The sequence below is a fragment of the Orcinus orca genome, chromosome 17, assembly GCF_937001465.1.
Source record: "Orcinus orca chromosome 17, mOrcOrc1.1, whole genome shotgun sequence".
Lineage (NCBI taxonomy): Eukaryota > Metazoa > Chordata > Mammalia > Artiodactyla > Delphinidae > Orcinus > Orcinus orca.
In genome coordinates this window covers 8,153,912-8,170,004 of record NC_064575.1, presented here as the reverse complement: position 1 = coordinate 8,170,004, position 16,093 = coordinate 8,153,912, and the positions used below count along the sequence as shown (strand labels likewise).

Sequence of the window (16,093 nt, the reverse complement as noted above, 5' to 3'; positions counted from 1 at the left end):
TATCTGAAAAGTATTCCTTTCCAGTGTGCACACAGGAATAAAATCATACAGAAAAGTTGAAACATTTTAAGTCATAGTTGGAATTGGAACTACAAGTTCGATGTGCTTTAATTCAGTTTAAATCTTGAGGAACAACTAAATGCAATGCTCTGAGAAAGTAGGTAATACAGAGTTTTAACTTTAAAGAGGTAAAATATTTATATTACAAATAATTCTAAAAGTGATTGGAAATTTTCTGTTCTATCCATTAATAAGCAGAAACGTAAAACGAGGCTCAGATATTAGACAATAGAGCATTGTCATGGCAACAGAAACACTGTGGTGTTAGTACATACATGTTTATGCTCAACTTTTACCATATTTTAAATTGCCGGGATTTAAAGTTCCTTTGATTATTTCAAGATGAAATTTATTGCAATATATAGAAACAATGCTTCTTCGTCCTGCCCCACTCCCCTTTTTTTAACTAAAGAGAAAAAATTGGATTTCTTCCTTGAAGGGCTCTCTTTGAATTTCTCATGCTCTCTCCATCTAATAGTTTCCTCTACACAGACATATATGGTGGCATATATTCATGTGTGTGAATTGTTCTTGCCTCCGGAACAAAGAGATCTCCTTTAGCTCACTTTTTTATGATAGCCTGACTATTGTATTCATGAGACTTGTCAAATCGAAAATCCGAAAATCCGTTAACTGAACTGAACATGCTCTTAGGGATTTCAAGTATTAAAAAATAAAAATCAGCATTTTTATGGCCACATTTATTATGTGGCCAATCCTTCTAAATCATCGGGGGGAAAAAATGCCTTTGAAAGTATCTGAATGCCAAGTCTATTTTAAAAAGAACATCAGATTTGGAATTACTAATCTAAATTCTTCTTCCTCCTTCACTTCAACAAATATCTATTATAGCGCTTATTTATGTTAGATGATATGCTTGTTGCTGCAAAGAATATAAAAATTAACAGGACCTGGCTTCTGTGATACATTATTCAATGGTCACAAAGACCTCCCATCTCAGGAGACAGCTCCATTTGTAACGTGACTGGGCTGCACCCCTCAACCAGAAATAAGAGTCTCTTTCTGTACCTCTTCAAACCAGGCTGGTCACATGACTTGCTTTGACAAATAGAATGTGGAGAAGTAACATGTAAGTTCCAGGGTCTAGGTCTCAAGAGACCTTGTAACTTTTGCCCTTTCTCTCTTGGAACCCTGTAACCACTATAGAAGCCCAAGATGAAAGACTGCTTGGAGACAGAAGCCCAGCTTTCCAGCTGTCACAACTGAACCCAATTCACAGCTGACCCTACAGCTGATGCAGGCATGTAAGTGAACCCAGGCAAAACCAGCAAAGAACTACACAGTCAAGCCACAGGATCATGAGAAATAATATATCATTGTTTTAAGACACTAAATTTTGGTACAGTTTGCTATGCATAATAGACAGTAGATCCAGATTGATACTGGGAAATGGAGTTGTGCTGTACCAAAAGCTTAAAACATGTGGCACTGGTTTTAGTTCTGGGTTGCAGGTGAAGGCTGAAAGGCAGTGAAACTGTTGTTAGCAAAGGCTGGAAGAGCAGTGAGGAAACTGCTATTAGAGACTGGAGAAAGCCAGTTTGTGTTATCGGTGATGGAACATTTGCAAGACCGTTTTCTGGGGTAACGTAGAGCACAGAAAATGTACCGAAGGAACTTGTGACTATGGCAAAAAGTTGAAAGTGTCAACTGGCACTTTTTGGTCATGTATGATAAATTATGTCAAAGGAGAGATGAACTAAAGAAGGAACTCTTCAGTATGAAAGACCCAGGATTTGTTGAGTTGGAAAATAAAATTATTTCCTATTCTCAGTCTCTCCCGCTAGCAAACAATTCTCAGTGTAAGAAATGACTTCAAAATAGAGACCAAATCAAGGCTGTGCCTGTTGGTACTTTGCTAAACCTCACAAAGATTTAAAATGGCGCCCAATAAACACTTTCAGCTAGACACTTTCTGCCTGCTATCGTTGGGCATGACATGGAATGGGGCTTTCATGTAAGTCCATGGTAAGGGTAGGAGGAGACAGAGGCTCTGTTTACAGATGATATGATACTATATATATTAAAGACTCCGCCAAAAACCTGTTAGAACTAATAAACGAATTCAGTAAATTTGCAGGATACAAACTCCATATACAAAAATCAATTGCATTTCTATACACTAACAATGAACTATCAGAAAGAGAAATTAAGAAAACAATCCCATTTTCAGTAGCAGCAAAAACAAACAAACACAGGAATAAATTTAACTAAGGAGGTGAAATATTTGTGCACTGGAATATAAAAGATGAAAGAAATTGAAGAAGACGCAAATAAATGGAAAGATATTCTGTTCATGGATTAGAGTAATGTTTTTAAAATGTCCACACTACCAAAGCACTACCCAATCTACAGATTCAATGCAATCTCTAACAAAATTCCAATGGCATTTTTCACAGAACAAGAACAAACAATCCTACAGTTTGTAAGGAACCACAAAAGACCCCGAATAGCCAAAGAAGTCATAAGTGAAAAGAACAAAACCGGAGGCATCACACTTCCTGGTTTCAAACTAATATTACGGAGCTATCATAATCAAGACAGTATGGTTTTGGCATAAAACAGACACCAGAGAGGAAAAAACAGATACCTATGAAGAAACATCAGATTGACAATACACTTTTTTAAGGCAACCAAAATGCAATTAATATCTTCACAGTGTTTAGGGAAAACAATATTTAATCTAGATCCATATACCCAGTTAAAATATTATTTAAGAGTAAAGAAGAAATTACATTTTCATACATACAAAGGTGGCTAAGAGAGTTTACTAGCCGCAGCCACTCACTTCAGCAAGAAGGAAATAAATTCACAAAGAGGAGTCATGTGCAAGATTCAACAATGAGGGCTTCCCTGGTGGCGCAGTGGTTAAGAATCCGCCTGCTAATGCAGGGGACACGGGTTCGAGACCTGGTCCAGGAAGATCCCACATGCCACAGAGCAACTAAGCTGGTGTGCCACAACTACTGAGACTGCGCTTTAGAGCCCATGAGCCACAACTGCTGAGCCTGGGTGCCACAACTACTGAAGCCCGCGAGCCCTAGAGCCCGTGCTCCACAACAAGAGAAGCCACCGCAATGAGAAGCCCGCGCACCTCAACGAAGAATAGCCCCCGCTCGCCGCAACTAGAGAAAGCCCGCGCGCAGCAACAAAGACCCAACGCAGCCAAAAATAAATAAATTAATTTTTTAAAAAAAGATTCAACAATGAGCAAAGAAATTGGTAAAACACCTTGGAAAATTTGAACAGGCATTAATTGTCAAGTGATAACAACAACGATAACAATAACTCTGGGGTTGAATACATGGTAGGACTAAAACAATAGATAGCAGTGATTTTAAATATGGGGAAGTTCAGAGAGAAGTTAGAGCTTTCTTTTTTCTTTATTCTGGATAAGAATAGAGAGATCGACCTCGAACTTTTTAGCAAAATCTGCTGGTAAAGCATCCATATTAAAATTTGGAGAATAACATGTAAAATAATAGAGGTAGATAACTTTCAAACCCAAAGGGTGGAAGTGGGGAAAAGCAAGAAACAATAAAACTTGATCAGACCAACAGAAAGCAGTGCTTTGATGACAGTATGCATAACAACACATTGCATTGTACAACAAGGAGAGAGGAGAGCTCTCATAGACTGCTGGGGGGAATAGAGACTGGAACCTTGTATCTGGAAAGCAATTTAACTATATATGTACAAGAGCCATATGAGTTTTCATTGCTCACTAATTCAACTTCTTGGAATTTATCCTAAGGGGGGAAAACCAAAGATGTAGAGAAATATTTATATAGAAAGATGTTCATTATGCCATTATTTATACTGGTCAAAAATTGAAAATAGCCTAATGCTCAGCATTAATTGAGTTTTAAACTACCCACTCATAATTTTGTGCTTAATACGTGCTTAGTAAACTAATAAAATAACCATGATATAATTTTAACTGAAAAAAAACACAGATTAATAAACAAACTAGTGGTCACCAGTGGGGAGAAGGAAGGGGGGAGGGACAAGATAGGGGTAGGGGATTAAGAGATACAAAATACTATGTATAAAATAGATAAGCAAAAAAGGACACATTGTACAGCACAGGGAAATATAGCCATTATTTTGTAATAACTTTAAATGGAGTATAATCTATAAAACTATTGAATCACTATGCTGTACACCCAAAACCAATATAGTATTATAAATTAACTATACTTCAATTTAAAAATTTACTGAATTGAAAAAAGCAAATCAACAAAAAATAGTTGACACTTATTGAGTGCTAAGTATGGGTCAGTCATTTTTCTGAGCCTTTATTTGTATGAACTATTTTCATTCTCATTACAACTCTTTAAGGTTGATACTGTTACTCTCCTCATTTTATGGGTGATTAAATTGAGACCCAGAGTGTTTAAGTGATTCGTCCAGGCTCAGGCAGCTAGTATGTGGTGGAGCTCTGACTCACATTCAGGCAGTCCAGCCACAGCTCTTGAGCTCTATATCATAGTGCTACCCTGCTATCCAGTATAAGCCTGATTGTGTGTGTGTGTGTGTGTGTCTATGTGTGCAAAATATACTTCAATTCTCAGTGTAAAAAGTGGTTATAGCTCAGTGGGGGGATTGTGGATGACTTCCAATGTCCTAATACTTTATTGTCATGATTATCATCAGTGCTTACTCTTTTATTTTCCAGTTATATATATACATATGCATATGTGTATATATATGTGTGTGTGTGTGTGTGTGTGTGTGTGTATAACTTTTTCAGATCCTATTCCATCGTAGGTTATTGCAAGATATTGAATATGGTTCCCTGTGCTCTGCAGTGGATTCTTGGTGTTTGTCTAGTTCACGTGTAACAGTAATGCTTCCTCTTACAGTCACATGGCCCTCCATGTTTAGGATAGAGCAACAGGCCCATCCGGCAGCCCTTCTGTAATACTATCCAAGTAGGGTCTTTGCTCCCCAGGGCATCGCAGAACTGTATGCACAGGGAGACCAGTAAATCGAATGTGGGGTTCTTAAACAACTTTTGGCTGTAAGCCTCTTGAGAATCGGATGGAAGCTGGGTACCTTCTATACCAAATGCACATGGGTCTAAAATGTCAGGAGATTTACAGATTCCCAGTGGCCAAATGTAGACCAAAAGTCTCTGCCCTCAGGTTCAAAATGAGCCAGGTCAATGTGTCTCACTTACCCAGCAGCTGCAATTACTTAGACCACTGTGGAAAACAAGGAAGAAGGCATCTCCCACGTTTCTCCCCGGCTAAGGTGTCTATGAGCTCATGATGCTTTGCCAGTGTCCGTGTTCCTGTCCCCATCCCTGGGTGAACAGACCAAAGCAGTATAAATTTAAATCTATAAATATAAAAACTATATTTTGGTCATGGTGGTGGGGTCAGGGTCATATGACACATGAGAAGGGGGTGGCAGCTCAAGTGAGGAGACCGTGGGGAGTGGGCCCAGGGGCAGTGCTCTTTGGATCCCCACTGCCTTAGAGTAGGTGTTCAGGAAAGACACAGGGTGCAGTAAAAGATAAACAGAGCTAAGCTACTTTATGTTGCCCAATATATTCTTGATGAGAGACAAAAGCTTGCATTTAATAGCTAGAAAAATCTAAACATAAAAATATAAAGGATAGTCACCACTTTGGTAAAAACAGGTTTAGTCCAAGTGTAAATGAACACATAGGTCCTTTTCTGTTAGGCTGGGCAAATAGTATAGAGAAGAAAGACACACAAGTCAGAGGGGGGTGTAGTATGTGAATCCAAGATGGGAAAAACCTTGGAAGAAAAACTGCCCAGGTTTTCCATTCTGCACAGTTCCAGATAGAATCTGCATCAGAAGGTGCTTCACGCCCTGCCTGCTGGTGCGTTAGGCAGAACTGTATTTCTGAGCGTACAGATGAGATGCCATAAAAGTCATGCACTGCTGCAGCTCATTTACATTATTTCTTGGGATTCCCCATAGATCTTCACCCAAAGCATACAATTCAACAAGCTCAGTTTTCTGGCTTCCTAATCCACAGAAAATTAGGAGAAAGGGTTTTGAAGCAAGCCCACTAACGATAGCCAATTAATAGCTAAGAGGAGAAAGGGGTACTAAAGACAAAACAAAACAAACAAAAGAATTAGAAAGTGCACGTAGCGTGGCAGTCTGGGCCATGTAGCATGGGAACAAAGCCCATATGTTCCAAGAATCCTCATCACGATAGTTATTTCACAGCCCAGGGCACGGTAACTTTATATTTACTGTTGTCAACATTTGTCATTTTATTTATTTATTTATTTATTTATTTATTTATTTTTTGTGGTACGCGGGCCTCTCACTGTTGTGGCCTCTCCCGTTGTGGAGCACAGGCTCCGGACGCACGGGCTTATCGGCCATGGCTCACAGGCCCAGCCGCTCCGCGGCATGTAGGATCTTCCCGGACCGGGGCACGAACCCATGTCCCCTGCATCGGCAGGCGGACTCTCAACCACTGCGCCACCAGGGAAGCCCCTCATTTAAAAAAAGTATTACACTATATTTGACAAGGGTGGGCAGTACATAATGCATTCTAAGGTGGTTTTTGTAAAACAAAAACACAACTGTATAAAATAAAATTTTAAAATTGGCTTCTAAAAAGCAACCCTCAACTATCTGAAGATTTAACGTCTCTGGATGGGATACCCTCTTCCCTTACGAAGCCATAAGGTAAATGAGGCATTGCAGTATTATGCTGGGGGGTTTCACAGATCAAATATCAAACGGAAATACTCTAGCTGTGGTGGTGTGATCTACTAATCAATATGCGTGCTATAAAATTATATGATGGATTAACTCATCAGAAACTCATGAGGAAACGCGCGAGCGACATCAGCCACACAAACCTGTCAGGCTGAGGAGGGTCCAGAGTAGAAATAAGACGCCGCTCGCAAAGAATGAGGCGGGGAGTCGGGTTTCCGTCCCCTGAGCTCTGCAGGGAAGGAAGCACCCTGAACAATGGGCGCTTCTATAACACGAAACCTTCTCTCAACTCGGTCTTATGTACAGTGACATGCACGGAATACAGAATGTAAGAATTGAGAGCAAACCATGCAAGTCGTCTACTTCCACATCCTTATTAGGCGGGGAAATCGGCACCTGAGCTCATCGCACAGCGGATGCAGCCACGACAGATCCCGCAGTAGTGACTCCCGTCCCACGTCCTGGTTGCTCCTGCTGCTTCTAGGACATTCTCTGTCCCCATTATGTCATGCTGAGGATCACTGGGCAGGTGGTAGACAGAGCATCCTCATCTCTTCCTCCTCCATTCTCAAGTTCAACTGCACACAACTCTGGTCCCCTTAACAAGAATATTGTCATTGGGAAGAGTCTACAAAGAGCTTCTCCCCTCTGGACTTTCCATTGTTCCAAACTTCTCCCCGGCAGTCAAGAGGGAGCGCTACTCTGTACCTGTGGATACCAAGGAGAAAAAGACACAGCCTCCTGACTCCAGAAGCTTCCTGAAGCATGGAGAAGTGTGCAGCAAAGAAGATGAGTGTGACAGGCATTCAGGGAAGAACAAAGGAAGAGATCAGTGCTGCCCCAGCCGTGGACAAAGCTTCTTAGTGTGGAGAAGAGCTTTGAAAGAGGAGTAGGGCTTGATCTGGCCTCAAGCATAAAGCCCAGGTTCCTTGTGGCAAGCAGGGCCTTTCATTCCTGGCGTCTGCTTACCTCCTGAGCCACATCTCTCTCCACGTGAGCCCTTATAGTCTATGCTTAATGGGACCAACTGAGGCTCTTCCAACAAGGCTAGCTCTCTCTTCCCTGGATCCCTGCACTCTGTGGTCTTTTTGCCTCAAACGGCCCCCCTCACATTCCTCCCCTCTACCTGCTCAGTCTTCCCTCTCCTTCAAGTCAGATAATGGCTTCAGGAAAATGTCTCTGAGGCCTCAGCTTCCCAGTGGGTTAGATGCCTCTTGTCTGTGCTCCTGTAGGGCCCATGCTCACCTCATCATGGAAACGAAAACTAAATAGTAGGCACTAGGTAAGCAAAGGTGGGAAAGAGCTTCCATGAGTGAGGAGGGGGGAAGGGGGAGAGGAGGCTTACTCAGGTGGAAGATGTCCTTTGGATAAGGAAAGTAATGCCAGATGCTTAAGGTTTTCTATGGCAAAATGTGTGGCAAAGAGACTGAATCAGTTTTGTTAGGGAGCCCGTAAGGATTCCCGAGCAGGGAATTTGTAATAAATTGTGAGCAATCAGAGCTTAGGTGACACAGTCCCCAGAAGCAGAGCCCAAACATAACCAGGTATCATGAAGAAGGAGAGAGAGAAATACTCAGAATCAAACCACCAACCAGTCTTGTGATTTTGTCCAGATTAAACACCCTCTATTTAAAATGAAGATAATAATTCTCCTTCATAAATTGTTGGGAGGATTAAATTAACAATGTGGCACAGGAGATGCCCATTGCCCGGGAAGCATTACTAATATTAGCACACTCTTAGCCGGGAAGACACTGGGTGTTACTTGCGGGAGTGCCAGATTTGAAATCAGATTCGGAGACACTCAGCAGGGAGCATTAGAGATGGGGAAGAAATAGAGGCAAAGAGAAGAGAAAAATGACGAGAAACAAAAAGAGAATTTGCAAAGAAAAAACAACACATCACTTTAAAACCCTCACAACAAAATTTCCCTTCTCTTTATTTTCCTGTCTGATGCTGTGTTTCTCAGTATAGTGGCAATAACTTCTACTGCGTTACAGGACTCACAATAAATGGCTTCTGAGCTTGATGTACAACCTCGGCGAAGTGCAGGCATTTAATCATCCCCAGCAGCTATTTAAGCTTCCGTATATCACCGTTCAGGAGCGATTATCTAGGAACCATATAAGGGCAGGAGAGCTGGGCGCTGGTGCTAGGACTGAGGTTCAGGGCTCAGGCACTGGGGGGTTTCCTTGGAAGCTCTACAGTGTGCTTCTTGTAAAGGGATCAAAAGATGCTTCCCGGCTGATGGAGAACCGGGGAAAGCAGCGAACTGCCCAGAAGAGCTTCAGATCATACGAGAAAAGGCCCCATAGCTCGCAATGCACTCGTTCGGGAAGTCAGGTACGCCCTTGAGAAAACCTCACAGTGAACGCAGCACACAGACAGCACGGTGATTAAAAACGCCCTTTCTCCGTGCCCTCTTTCACTACCGCTGGCTTTTAAAGAGCAGACCCAGGCTGTGCCCCGCCCCGGAGCAGCGTTTCAAGTCGAGTAAGTGAGCAAAGCTCTGGGTCGGCCGCTTTATCCAGGCCACGCTCCAGGCAGGAGGAGTTTATTCTTAGACCCTCAAATTTCCAGGCATCAGAGGAGACTTCCTTATCTACAAAGTAATGAGTGTCATGTCTTTTAAACTCCTGGGTTTGTAAGTGAGAATCTGCGAGGAGCAGGTGGCCTGGAAAGATATGCTGTCAATGAAAGCTTGCTCTCCTGGTTCCCCTCCTGCTGCAAACCTGCCCGGCCTTTGTAACAATGTTACAGGAGCAGTGTGACATCTGACAGCTCCCTGAGGGGCAGCCACCCAGGTAGGCAGGAGCGTGCACTGCTGTGTTATCTCAGAGCAGAGACCCCACTGCTCTGCCTTCCATTCAATGCACACGGGAGACGCTTCTAACGGGCGTGCTTTCAAGGACCTGAGCTCAATCGAAGGGCATGTTGACAGTGGGCCGGAAGCAGCTGAGCCCCGGACTAAGCAGAATTAGAGTGTGAGTGCTGAAGAATGTCTGACAAGGAGTCCTTATGGAGGAAGAAGGGGATTTAAAAGAAATATTTGAGGAACTATTTGACTAACCCACGTGGCGAGCCATACACTCATCCAGCAGGTTGAGGAGGCAGAGTAAACTCTTCTAGCTTCATTTCCGCATCAATCACCAGCTTTTTAGAAGCACGTAACAGAGATGTGGTCCATCTTATAAGGTCTTTAAACCGAATGAGAAATTGTATTTTGGGCATTTTACAGTAGATCGACGTGGGAAAACCACCTGAATGATGGAAGAAAGGACGTGGCTGTCTGTGTCAGACCCCTTCCTACCTAGCACCTCGTTTAACCCTCACAGCTCTACCAAGGACACACGATTATTACCAGACAGTGAGGAAACCAAAGGTTAGAGGAGTTATGTATCTCGCCAAGGTCACAGAGCTGGTAAGCTGTGGAGCTGGGGTTCTGTTTGCCAACTGAAAGCTGACTCATCTTAGTGGAAGCAACAGGTAGGCAAAGATGACGTTTTCGATCACTATCTTAGATCACACTCGTACTAGGACCACTTTCTGTGACATATTCCAAGCAGTATCCAGATTCCTTTGTTGGGCTGGGGTTTTTAAAAAGTCAAAGTTGTTTTTGTTGTTACTCTTATTATGGCCAAATAATTAGGGTTGAGATTGGACAGGATCTTCAACATTTGATTCGCCAGGTTTCTATGAGATTGGAGGACGTGGCAACAGGATTTCCCTGTTAAGCTATGAGAGCCTTTTCAAGTCTTTGGGACCTTGAGTGACCAAGAGAGGCTTGCTCACTCATACCTTGCTGAGAGCCCTCCAGAGTGTCTGATTGAATGGCCCCCAAGTTGGCAAATGGGTTGTAGTGGTGAGCTATACAGAACGGTATTTGAACTATGGAGTTAGGTCTGAGATCCAGCTCATTTTAGCCATTTACCAGCTGTGTGACCTTGGATGGGTCACCTAACCTCTCTGAGTCTCAATCTCATCACCTGCAAAATAAGGATATGAATAGTGACTACCTAAGAGCATTACTGCCTGCCGCAGGGTAAGCACTCAACACTGTCTGACTTTGTGGTTGTGATACTCTCCTTCTCCTTCTCCTTTCAACTTTGCCCATTGCCAAGGTCACAACAATTGGAAAACTAATCACTCCCAGAACGATGCTGGGAATGTTTCTGTAGGAAGAACAGAGAGCTAGACCTTTTCCTGAACCTGCCTCGATAGGGCCTGGGACTGGGGAGGAGGGTTGCCTCATGGCCCTGGTGAGAAGCACTAAGTCCACCTGACTTGCCTCCCCCTTGGCTACCCAACATTCAGCACTGACATTTTGGAAATCTGGCCCATCGTTCACAAATTCTTATACTTAGGACAGTAAAACTGAACGAGGTGTAGACCCCCCGCTGCTTGTGAAAAGCTCTTTTATTTTCTTAGATTCCATATATATGTGTTAGCATACGGTATTTGTCTTTCTGACTTACTTCACTCTGTATGACAGACTCTAGGTCCATCCACCTCACTACAGATAACTCAGTTTCGTGGCATAGCACAGGGAGATCAGCTTGGTGCTTTGTGACCACCTAGAGGGGTGGGATAGGGAGGGTGGGAGGGAGGGAGGGAGACGCAAGAGGGAAGGGATATGGGGACATATGTATATGTATAACTGATTCACTTTGTTATAAAGCAGAAACTAACACACCATTGTAAAGCAATTATACTCCAATAAAGTTGTTAAAAAAAAAAAGCTCTTTTATGCTCTTCCAAAAGCTAAAGGTGAACCTCCATCAAGTGGCTTATTTATAGTCTGAAGACTTACATCCCACCCACTAGTTCAGGGTTTTACTCAGAAGAGAAAACCCACTTAATGCGCATCTCCCACCACCGTGCTGTTGAGACGCAGGCCACGCCAGCCCTTTGGAGGCTGCCACAGCTCAGCAATAACCGGTGACATCTGAAGGAGCTGGATCGCCAGCATATCCTTTAGCTCCATCACGTCTGGCATGAGGCGACGAGGAGAAGCTGAACGCCTGTCCAGAAAAAAGTGTGAGTGGAAAAGCGCCTGTTCCCTGAGAGCAGATAGATCCTCGGTTGATTTCTTCGTTGCAAAGTAAACATGGCAGTGTCCTTGCTTTCAGAATTGTGACAGCAGGAAGGTCAAGTACCCTAGTATCATTCATCTTCCTGTCGTTTCACACCTGGAGGGACTGGGAGGGGGGGGCGGGGGGCTTGTGTGAGATGCCATTCTGGGATGCGGAGCTCCTTTGGACCTTCAGGAACTCGCCCAGAGCTGGCCAACTCTAACTGTTCAGCGCGTCTCTGGAGTGCATGGAGGAACGCGTGAACCTTGGATTCATCCCGCTAAACAACAGCAAGTCTTACAGTAGATAATTACACTATAAAGTGGTAACAGTACTTGTTTCCATATACTGAACGCTAACGGTGTGTCAAAGACTCCGCCAAGGGCTTCCCTGGTGGTGCAGTGGTTGGGAGTCCACCTGCCGATGCAGGGCACGCGGGTTTGTGCCCCGGTCCGGGAAGATCCCACATGCCGCGGAGCGGCTGGGCCCGTGAGCCATGGCCGCGGAGCCTGCGCGTCCGGAGCCTGTGCTCCGCAACGGGAGAGGCCACAACAGTGAGAGGCCCGCGTACTGCAAAAAAAAAAAAAGGCTCCGCCAAGTGCTTTGCCTGTATTATCTTGGATCCTCACAGCAACCTTAGCTAGGGTCACTGCCAGGTCCCATTTGAGAAATCCGAAAACTTAAAGAGCTACATCACCCAGAGTCACATAGCTCACAAGTGGTAAAGCTGGGATTGAACCATACTCTTAATCACTGGTCCCTAACCTATGGACCCAATTCTCATAAGTACCATCTCATGAGGAGTCAAAAAACTGCACACGGGCCCTAGTATTTTCTGCAGCCTGAATACATGACAGGCCCAGCTCTTATGTATACTGTTATTTTTCAAGTGTTACTAATGCTACTGCATTTCATAAAATACTGATCACATAGTTAAAAAAAGACTAGCATGTCTTGTCTATCGTTCAGCACCCCACCCATCTTCTTATTTGCTCAAACTGAAGTGATGGGTCCCTCTCCACTCCCTTTCTTCCCACTCTTATTAGGGACTAGACGGGCCCTCCCCGTTGAGCCTCCAGATTCATCTCAACTTCCGGTGCACCCAACTTGCAATGCTCATCCTTCACTGTCTGAGCCCCCTGGGAACTCACGAGGAATGGCTTTGTTCTTTACACCGAGACACCCTGGGCTTCTTGGCTAGGAGAGGGCGCTGAAAGGAGGCTGTGAAAAATCTTGCATTTGGACCCCAGGGCTGCTTTGCCACTTAGCAACACACCAGTGATTCAGATTTTGATTGTAAGAAGCTCTGGAAGCTTTGGGTTCAGGGTAGGAATGAGACCATAGCTAGGGTTTCATGGGAAGGCATAGTCTTTCTATTCAGACAGACAAGAGAAGCATTTCATCTCTTGTATAGATTACCTACACACATAACGTAGATCCTTGCAGGACTATGGTAGGAATTATAAATTATATGTATCAAACACTTGGCACAAAGGCAGTTAACAAAGGGTGTTATTGATGTTAGGACGTTTTTAGACACGCCCCATCAGGGGTTCTCACAGTGGGTTCTAGCTCCCCTAAGGGCTTTGGAAATATGAAGGTGGTGGTTCAGGTGATGACGGTACCTGGGACAGGGCATGCTAGACATTCCCAATGCTGCACACAGCCCTGCACATTAAGAACTAAGCAGCTTCAAATGCCAGTTGTGCTTCTTTTGAGAATCTCTGCTCTTAAGTCTTAGATCCTCTCCACTGTGGTCGTCTTCATCTACACCCTTGTCTACCACCAGGAAATCCACTTCCAGCCTTTCAGAAGCTCCGTGGATATTTTGAAATATCTAATCACTCAGGAGCTGAGCAGTCAGCTCCAAGTGTCTTTGCAATGAGCTTGGAATTGGAAGCCTTGAGTCTAAGTTTTTCCATTGATGAGTCATAATGCTCCGTGTTTAGAAAGTATCCTCTCCTCCCCAAACCTCTTCTTTGTTATTTGTAACTTAGTGATACTGAAACTCCTCAAATGGTTATGAGCATCACATCAGGAAGTGTACATGGAAATGCTTGGGAACCATAAGGTCCTAACAGCTGTATAGAGTATGGATGTACAGAATTATACACTGTAATATAACTGACTAGGAACCAACTTAAGGCTCTTCCCTGGAGAAATCTGATTGGCCTGAGCAATGCTGTGCTGAGCCATATTGGAACGCAAAGCACAAGGGAAACTCAATAATTCTTATCCTGCCTTCTTGAAAATTTGGATATTCTGTTCGTCAGGAAGTTTTGTTTGCGTTAATTTTGATTCTAAAAAATATTTTATGACAATGTTCTTTACTTTGATTAATGAAGTGTTTCGGTGCCCCCTTCAATTTTGCATCCCAAGCATATGCCCCAACCCCTCAACCTTGTCCCAGCCCTGGGGCTGAAGCCGTGGCTCAGGCTCCCTGATCTTCAATCCAGATGGTTGTGCTTCAGTGCAAGTCTTTTGTCCCTGGTTCTGTATCTTGGGAAAAGAGAGCCTACAGGATTCATTGCCTTCTTATAATAACTCTGTATACTCGAAGGTAGTAATCAAGCTGTCCATCAGCTGCCTTTTCTCTCTGCTGAATTACCCTAACGTGGCTCTTCCTTAGAACGCCTCAGCCTCCTCAAAGAACCAACTTTGCAACTAATTTTCCACCTGGCTGCTGATTTTTTTTTTTTTTTTTTTTTTTTTTTTGCGGTACACGGGCCTCTCACTGTTGTGGCCTCTCCCGTTGCGGAGCACAGGCTCTGGACGCGCAGGCTCAGCGGCCATGGCTCACGGGCCCAGCCGCTCCGCGGCATGTGGGATCTTCCCGGACCGGGGCACGAACCCGCGTCCCCTGCATCGGCAGGCGGACTCCCAACCACCGCGCCACCAGGGAAGCCCTGGCTGCTGATTTTTGAGCTTTCAGTTGTGGGAAACAAACAGTACACTGACAAAAGAATGTCCAGTGTAATTGTATATATTTTGATTTACAATGCATTTCCAATTGTTTTGTCCCCCATTAAAGTACTTGGGGACCAGCTGGTCTGCACATGGCACCAACAGATACTATTGGAGTCTATTGTGGGGCTTGTATTACCTGGACTGCTCCCCGCCAATGCTTTTCTGATATCCTGAGACTATAGTAAACATAACAGGTAGGGACACTAAGACCAGGTGACTTCTTAGAGCCTGCCAGCCACAGCTGAGCTACCATGGAGGACTTTGGAGCATGGTGGCTTGGGGTCTTAGCTGTATTGTCTATACTTTTCAGGAGGAGGCAAGTTAGTAATGGCATCAAATTCTGCTGCCCTTAGAAACAACATCTTGTGACCTGATATCCTAGATACTTGCCTGCTTTGAGGTTTTTTTCTTAAGAAAGAGCTGCCGTTTATTGACTAGAGCTAATCTGTGATCATGGTCCTCCCCACTTCACAGGTGAGAAGCTGAGGATAATAAGAATTTAAGCAACTTGCTCAGGATCACATAGCTGGTTAGGAGGCGGCTGGAATTTGAAGCTGGCCATCGGGCTTCAGAGTTTGTGCATTTAATCGCTAGCCTATTCTGCCCCTTGGACACCATCAGCTAGAGTACTTGGGGTTAATCCTTGCAACAGCTCCACATGCCAGGTACTAGATCCATTTCCATTTGATAATATTGAGGCTCCAGAAAGTAAAATAACCTGACCCATTTTTAGCTCTTTTGTTAACTGAGCAAAATCCAGAAAAAAATAGACGAGTTCTTCTGTGCTCACGTTTTCCCCTTGGTGGGAAGGGCATTCCTGGGCAGATCAGGCTGTGTGGCCCCGTGCAAGTATGCAGCTCATAAAGAAACAAGAAATAGACGTCTTTTTAATCAGATCTTAGGGGACAAGTTGGGAATTCTTGCCAACGTTGTTATGAATCTAGGTGAAAAAGATCAAAAGGCTCATTGAACAAGAGTGCTTCCTTAGGTCTCCGTTACACACCAGGCTGCTGAGCTGAAATGCACACTCTGCTGACCCTGGAGGTGCCAGCCGCACTGTATGAATGAGTAGATGGGCGCTGACTTAATCTAACTCGTTTCGGCTCAGCCCGGCAGCCTCTGGAAAGACAGATGTCGGCTGAGGAGGCCAGCTTGTGCTCGGAGGCTCCTGTGCTCTGTGGGCACACCTAGCCCTGCACACGCCCCTGGAGGGTAGCACTTCTCATCACTCACTGTTCTGGGCTCTTACTCAGGCTGTCTGG

General features: G+C 44.2%; 2 protein-coding genes across 7 annotated transcripts in view; one reads left to right on the top strand and one right to left on the bottom strand.

The window, feature by feature from the left end:
* CLVS1 (clavesin 1) overlaps window positions 1-16,093 on the bottom strand; it is a 220,431-nt gene that overhangs the window by 113,654 nt on the left and 90,684 nt on the right. The window lies entirely within an intron of this gene.
* Window positions 1-16,093, top strand: part of ASPH (aspartate beta-hydroxylase) — a 386,456-nt gene that overhangs the window by 321,253 nt on the left and 49,110 nt on the right. The window contains exon 29 of one of the 5 annotated variants that reach the window (XR_007472940.1): window positions 1,228-1,325. The exons of the other annotated variants lie outside the window; for them this stretch is intronic. The gene's annotated coding sequence lies outside the window, so the exon portion shown is untranslated. The remainder of the gene's footprint in view (window positions 1-1,227; window positions 1,326-16,093) is intronic. 5 annotated transcript variants of the gene reach the window in all.